This window comes from Lepidochelys kempii, unplaced genomic scaffold, assembly GCF_965140265.1.
Source record: "Lepidochelys kempii isolate rLepKem1 unplaced genomic scaffold, rLepKem1.hap2 scaffold_74, whole genome shotgun sequence".
NCBI lineage: Eukaryota > Metazoa > Chordata > Testudines > Cheloniidae > Lepidochelys > Lepidochelys kempii.
This window is the reverse complement of record NW_027333644.1, coordinates 491188-498813: the sequence shown is the minus strand read 5'-3', so window position 1 is coordinate 498813 and position 7626 is coordinate 491188. Positions and strand designations below refer to the sequence as shown.

General features: G+C 45.9%; 1 pseudogene; it reads right to left on the bottom strand.

Moving 5' to 3' along the window:
* Window positions 1-2230: 2230 nt before the first annotated feature.
* The window catches only part of LOC140904800 (up-regulator of cell proliferation-like), a 55380-nt pseudogene continuing 49984 nt past the window's right edge, over window positions 2231-7626 (bottom strand).

The following is a 7626-nucleotide window of genomic DNA, read 5'->3' as shown; positions in this document are numbered from 1 at the left end:
CTGGGATGATCTAGATAATGCTTAGTCATGCCATGAGTGCAGGGGACTGGATTAGATCAGTGGTTCTCAGCCGGGGGTCAGTGAGCCCTTTCAGGGGGGCCGCAGAGCCCCACGGCTGAAACCTGGAGCCCCAGTGCTGAAGCCTGGGGGCCCCCCTTCCTCCTAAGCCAGGAGCAGTGCAGGTCTGAAGCCAGTGGGCCCCCTGCCCTAGTTAGGAGCAGCGCGGGGCTGAAGCCTGTGGTGCCCTCCCCATGCCCCCCAAGCCGTGAGTGTCGCAGCCAGAAGCTAGGTGAGGCTGAAGCTGGCAGGGTCCCCACATCCCCTCCAAGCCAGGAGCAACGCGGCGCTCGAGCCAGCAAACCTCCCCTCCCCCACAAGCCAGGAGCAGCAGGGAGGCTGAAGCCGGGAGTCCCAGTGCCTTGCCCCTGAAGCTGGGCATTGCACTGGAAGCCCCCCTGCATGCATACAGCCCATAGCTACCCCCTGCCCATACACAGCCCTTAGCTATTCCCTTCCTGCACCGTGAGCTACTCCCCTCATTTCACACAGCCCCTAAATAACCTCCTGCCCGCACCTGAGCGGTTTTCAAACTTTTTGAACTGAGTCCCCCCTTTCAGTTATATTTTTGGTTGCATCCCCCCAGAGCCCAGACTAGCTGGGTGACCTCCTGAGTGAGACAGGGGGTGGAGATGGCACATCCTTCCTGCACCCTGCTGTGTGGAGCTGGAATGAGCCCTGCCAGGCCTTCCTCCCCCCAACCCCCCCAAAAATAGAAGTAAAACTATGCCTATGCCCAAGTGTGTCCCCCTGGCCTGGAGCCCATGTTTCCCCGCTGCTGGGCGCTGTTGTTTTTATAGGATGTTGAATGGGGCCTCAGCAAGAAAAAGGTTGAGAACCCCTGGATTTGATGATCTCTCAAGGTCCCTTCCAGTCCTATGATTCTATGTGGAAAGGAAAAATTTCTGGAGGCCGATCAGAGTGCAGTAATGCAACACCTCGTTCACACTGACGCTGGGGCGTTTCAGCCGAGACGCACCAAGCGTTATGCTTCTGGTGGAGGTGGATTAGCAGGGGCACTCCCGCTACAAAGTCCAGGTGCTCTACGTGCCTTGCCAGTGTGGATGCATCGTGAGTTAGGGTGCCTGGGGCTGTTTTAATGCACTCTAACTCACAAGTGTAGCCAAGTCCTTAGTGATTTTCAGCTATTAGGCTGGGCAGAAATGCTGTCCTGCCACAAGTAATTGTCAGCTCTTTTGAGCACTTAAAATAACAAAAGGCCCTATCTTCTGAACAGTGGGGAGAAACAGGTTAAACCTGACCAGGGACCCTTAGGGAGAGTTCACTCCTCCTGGCAGAGATACCTCTCCTCACCCCTCTTACCTTCACAGGAGTCAGGCATTCGAGCACCTGGCTTAATGAGTCCTTTCAGCTGTGGGTGACCCCTCATTTGAGACAGGTTAAGCACAGTTCTGCTCCCCTTTACTCATACAATAAATACAACAACACTGACAACAGCATTTCACTACCCCTTCATTCAGTACTAAAGTGATTTGTAACCCAACACAAGTCAATATTGATCACTTTGAGCAACACCTCTATATCTGATGGATATCTAGGCAGAGTAGGTGAGTTCATGTAAATACAATTTCCTCCTAAAGTCTCTCCCGCTAACAGCTAGCTGTCATGGGAGAACTCATTCGGACCCTGTTTACATAGTTACGTTAGGAAGAAGCTTCTCCTCTAAAAACGTTTCTATACAATTTCCATTAGATGGTTTCTTGCACCTCCCACTGAGACATTTTGTAATGGCCACTGTCAGAGACAGGATGGATCACTGGTTTGATCCAGTACAGCAGGGAGATGAGATACCGAGCTAGATGGCCTTTAGGTCTGATCCAATACAGCAAGGATGTGGGATACTAGGCTATATGGGTGATTGGTCTGATCCAGTACTGCAGAGAGGTGGGGATACCAGGCTAGATGGGCTGTTATTCTGGTTCAGCAAGGACACAGGGATACACGGACTATCAGTTTGCTTTGGTATGGCTGTTCCTGTGCAGCAGCCTTGCACTAACTGGAAGATGTGACCTGCAATTGATTTTTTGTTTTTAGTTTTCAATTTAAAAAATGGTACAGGCTGTCAGATTTGTTCATATTCCGTTTTTTTTTTTAATTAAGGGTTTTGTTTTGTTGAAGTGTATCCTATTTAAAGAGACTCTTGGCATGTCTATTATTTCATGTAAAATGCTTCCTTTAGGCTCTTCAGCGCCTGCTCTTTCATTATATTTTTCCAGTCTCCTGGAAGTTCTGCTGCTTTAGCACCATACGCTCTAGCTAACTGGTCATTGAATGATTTGAAAACAAATTTCCGGAAATCAGAAGCATCAATGCTGGGATCAGGCTGAATGCGCCAGTCTGGGTAGTAATGGCGGTAATCTTTGTAGGGATGAAATTTCCCATCTGCGGCTGCAGTTCGGAATTCACGATTGGAAACCACATCAGAGGAGCATATGGAATGCTCAAGCTTTTGTGAATCACAATCCCTGAAGTTCCCTAACCCTTTGGGTCGATGGACAGATACAAAATGCTCTTTATGGTCAGTGCCTCCTGCTTCACAGGGGGCTTCACAGAACGGACACTGCTTCCCACAGCCAAACACTCGCTTGAAGATCTCATCCTGGGGTTTCACTGGCAGGCTGGAGAGTTTGGTCTCAAGTTCCAAATGATTAAACTGGGTTAAGATTTGTTGTTCCAGCTCCAGAAGGAAGATTTCAATGTTACCAGAAAGCTGCTCAATTTTTGCTGTGGTTTTAAACTGTACTCCAACTAAGCTATTGCTGGAAATGGCCAGGTCCTGCTGCAGCTCTTTGCAAAAGCTGTCTAAAAAGGCAGAAACTGTGTTATTGTTTTTATTTATGGAGTTTTTCAGAACTCCCTTGATTTTATTTATTATTCCGGATAGAATCCCTTTCTCCAAATCTCTCAAACTTGCCTTCCCTCCATAGTGGTCTATCAGACATCTCTGTATCCAGGATTTGACAAACTCTTCATAGTTACTTATGTATTTCACATAGTTGCCAAAGTTCATCTCTTCCAGCAGCTTCTTTAGCAAAAAGAACTGAAAGAAGCTTCGGCTGGCGTATTCAAGGGCCTGTTCACTGCTGAGAATATTGTCAACTATTTCTAGTCCGAGCCTTTTGTTGACATAACCCACCAGGGCAGGTTTGAGACACTGATCACAGAAATTCCTCACCCTTGTTTGGCTCTCTTTCTTTTCCAAATAGAGATCAGTAAATATGGAGAAATAATGAGGTTTCAGCTTCTCCAGACGTTGCTGAGGATCGTTTTCTTTGATAAAATCTTCATGCATCTTCTGAAATGCCCAAGCTGCTTCCCCCAAACGTGACGCTTCAGGTCAACTTCAAACAAAGGAGAAGTGTGAAGTTTCTCAATCTCCTCCTCTTTTAACCTCTCATTAACCATATGCAGCAGTTCTCCACAATAGGTTTCATCATAGTCTGTTTTGGATTTAACTTTTTCTTCAATGTATTTCTTGCATTCAGTCATTAAAGATAGAGCAAGCTCTTCAGTTTTACAGTAACATTCCTGTGAGAAGTATTCTACAACTGCTCTGGTCCATTTTAGGTTTAAGTATTCCTTCTTCATTGTGAAAGACTTCATTCTATAATCCAGCAGGCTTTTTGCATGTTGCAGTATCTGTCTGACAGCACCCGCTCTGTGCTTCAGATCCTTTCTCAGCTGGAGATCCATATCTTGAACAACTTGACATTTCTGTAAAGTACAGAGCGTTAACTCTGACAAGGTTTCTCGTCACATCGTTTCAAATTCTTTCTTCAGTTTCTCATGGTCGAGTTTATCTTCTCTGTTTCGGCATTCAGCCAAGAGTCTGGCAACTTCCCCTTCAATTTTCTGCTTGTACCCAGACTGGATATTGTCTATCTTGCGCTGTCCTCTTCGTATTCGAATTGCTTCCTCACAGTTACTGGTTGAATAATTTTCAAGTTCTCTTTTGAGGCTATTCGTGCTCCTTTTGAAATCTTCTCTGTACTTTTCTATCAGGTTCAAATTTGGAGCTTCACCTTTCAAATACTGTTCTAAGTTATTCAAGAGCTTCTGTTCTCCCTGCTGTAGTTTCCCTTGTGCTTCCATTTTTAAGCTGTGAAAGAGATCACCCTCTAGTGTCTCTGGCAGCTGATTCTAGATAAAAGTTTCTTTTTCAGATATCCAGAGATACATCTCCTTGCGGAAACCCCATTGCCATTCAGAATACTTCACAGACAGCAGGTTATAGGCTTCAGCTACAAGGCTGTTTCTAAAGCTAAAGATGAAGTTCTCATGTTTCACTGACTTCCACAAGCTCTTCAACCATACAATAAAATCAGGAATATCCTTTCCAGCTCTTTTCCATGAACGGTTCTCTATGAATTCAAACAGGTATTTCTTTAGCTTTCACACCCTCTCACTGTATCCAGTGTTTACGGGAGCCATGGGAGGGACTTCATGCCACAAGCCAGGTATGTACCAATTGTGTTTTTCTGGGTCATACTCCATAATATCAGAAAATGTCATTTCCCTGCTTTGCTTTTCCATCCTTGCTGCAGCTTTGGTCATTTCATTCAGCTGCTCCAGGAGGTGTTTCCTGTCCCTCATATTTTGAACATGAGCAGACACATCACTGACGTTCTGGTGCACAAACTGGCAGTTTGGCTGTTTTCCTATTTCCTCCATTCTGAGAAATGCCTGGACCACAATTTGCAGAACATCCTTCATTTCTGTGGCATTCTCCATGGCCATGTTAACGATGGTGACGTCACTCAGTCCAATCACCAGGGTGGCCAGCTCATTGTCATGTTGATAACTGTCTTCCAGTGCTGTTAGTTCAGGGGCCTTCAGACCTTCAGTGTCTATCACCAGGATGAAATCACAGCCAAGCGGCTCCTGAACAGCTTCTGTAACTTTAATGAGCGTCATGAAGGCTCCTCGCGCACTTCGACCGCTACTCACTGCAAACTGCAGGCCGAACATGGTGTTGAGAGGATGGATTTCCCAGTGCTCTGCACTCTCAGCACTGTTATAACCACCATTCTGGATCTATCCCCTAGCCTGATATGGAGATGAGTTAGAACCTCTACTACCAAGTTCATGGGGATATTGGAGGCATCTCCATCGGTCAGCTAAACAGGAAACCCTTCCAGCATCAGGTCAGCTGCTATGCATGGGAGACGGGTGAAATGTCTTTGGCTTTCTTCCATTTTCCCTTCTTTAACCATTGAGCATTCAGCTTCATAGAACTGCCCCAACTCACGCATGAAATACTCCACCCCCAAGGAACTATCAGATATTAATTCATCTAATTCCTCCAGCTGTTTTTGGTCCACTCCTGGAGTTTCACATTTCTCTTTATAGTCCGCCCGCATTTTAGAAAGATTCGCCTCGCAATATTATCCAGGATAAATTTCATCCATTTCAGAAAGTAATGTTTCTCCACTGGCTTCAGCTGTACTATTCCCTTGATGAACTTAGTCAAACCATTAGTACGGTCACACTGATTCTGCTGTCTGCGTATCTCTAACCATTTCTGTTTCAGCGCAGATTTATAGTCTTCAATGGCCATGACCCCTTGCCTTTTCATTCGGCACATCTCTTCTTCCACTTTAGCCAAGTTTTTCCATAGGTCTCCTTGCAGGCTCAACATTTCCCTTTTGTATTTTGCCCCATCTCTTATTTCTGCAGTGATTTCTTCAGTATATTTGCTCACACATTGACATGCCTGACAGTCCTCATTCACCAGGATTCCTAGGTCAGGTGCCGTCACAGCCATGGCTTCCAAACTCACTGTCTTCAGAGATGAATTCACTATGGTTCCTATGGTGGACTGCACCTTTTTCACAAATCCTGCATTATTCATGGTACGATCTTTCACCAGTAGCTGTGATTTGCTCAGCTTCAACACTGAGGACAGCTTATTAAGGAATCCCAGAGTTTCTTTGGGTTTCTTATTCTTGTAGTTGAGGATGAAGTAATATTTAGAGCTGGATTCTTTCCAAGATGATATCAGTGCCTATTCTCTCTCACCGATGCTCTCGGTAACTATGAACACTGCGGAGGAGACCTCTGTTCAAAAGCTAAACTGTAGCCAGTGGGACTCAATGTCTCCACGCAGATTTGTAACTGCAATGGGTTCTGGGAAAAGATCAGAATTTTCCATCCCCCCAGGGAAATACCAGGCAATCTCAACCAGCCCATCTGCGATTTTCCGAAGGAAGTTCCCAGACTCCATGTCCCGCACTGATAAAGAAATCGTGGTGCTGCTGGGAGGGGCTGAGAACCTCATTGAGGAGGTGGGACTTGGAGAAGCTGCAGCTCCCCATCCACACAAAAGAAATGGTTGGCATTGACGTGAGCATCAAGCTCTCCTCTCTGAACCCTCTGTTCTCTGCCAGGGAGTGCGGCCTCCACTTCCGCACAATGTCCCTCATGGCCCACAGTATTAGGGTGCACTTGGGGGTGTCAAGGGTGAGTAGCAGCAGAGGAAAGGCAAACTGGCACATGGACATTTTGGACAGGATCTCCTGCTTTAGGAAGCTGTCTGAGCAAAGCAGAACAGCACAGAGAACATCAAGAGGTTGCAGAGAAATTTTCATCTCAGTGTCACTAAAACAGAAAGTGCCATCAATATGCAGCTTCTCCTCATAATCACCCATTTCTTCTGCAGGAGCCTTGTGCCCAATGCTTGTATTTCTGGCCGTCCCATTCAGAGCCATGACCTTCCTCAGGAAATGCCAAGGTAAATCATCTAATGCCTCTGGAATCTTGTTCTTGATGCTTTCTGGGCAAATCTCCAGGACATCCCTCAGCCTGATCTTGATGCTTCTGTGCTTCTCCAGGTTTAATCTGGACAGAACATCTTGAAATGCTTTACTTCTTTCTGCAGAAGGAAGTTAAAACAAACCAAAATTTCAGAGTAGAAAATGGTGACTTTATATACAGTTTACTCATTCCATAGACAGCCTGATGTTTGTAATTTAAAGAAAAGCAGTACCCAGTAAGTAACAGATGACTTATACATCCTGGGTTCAATTCTTCTCTTACTTATATTGATATAACAAAAATGAAGCCAATGGGATTACTTCTATACAAATAAAACATAGTTCTGGCCCACTTTGAACTCCGCTAATGTGAGGTTGGTTTGCATTTTTTGATCCCAATCCTTATCCTCAGTGCAGTGCAGAGTCCACTTTAAAATGGCTTAAGTGGCCAACTGAGAATTTCCTAGAAAATCTTCCAGTATAAACAGCTCTATGACATCGCAGCTCACAGCTACTGGAGGAGGGGGCATAGACTCAGGACCCTGTCTCTGTGGTGATCCCAGAAGCTGGAATGATCCCTTGGCTGCTCTAAGCTGCTGCTCAGGATCAGACTGGTGCCTGGCAGTCTGAGGATCAGGTGGCTGTGATGGTAGCCTTCACCCCTCACCCTGAGCTGTGCTGGGCATCAATGGCTCATCCGGAGGATCTGACCCTTTATTTCCCTTTCAGCAGTCAGTGCAGATTACACCTTCTGGGTTACGCCTTCATTTTTGATTTTCTTCATATCTTCCTCCAT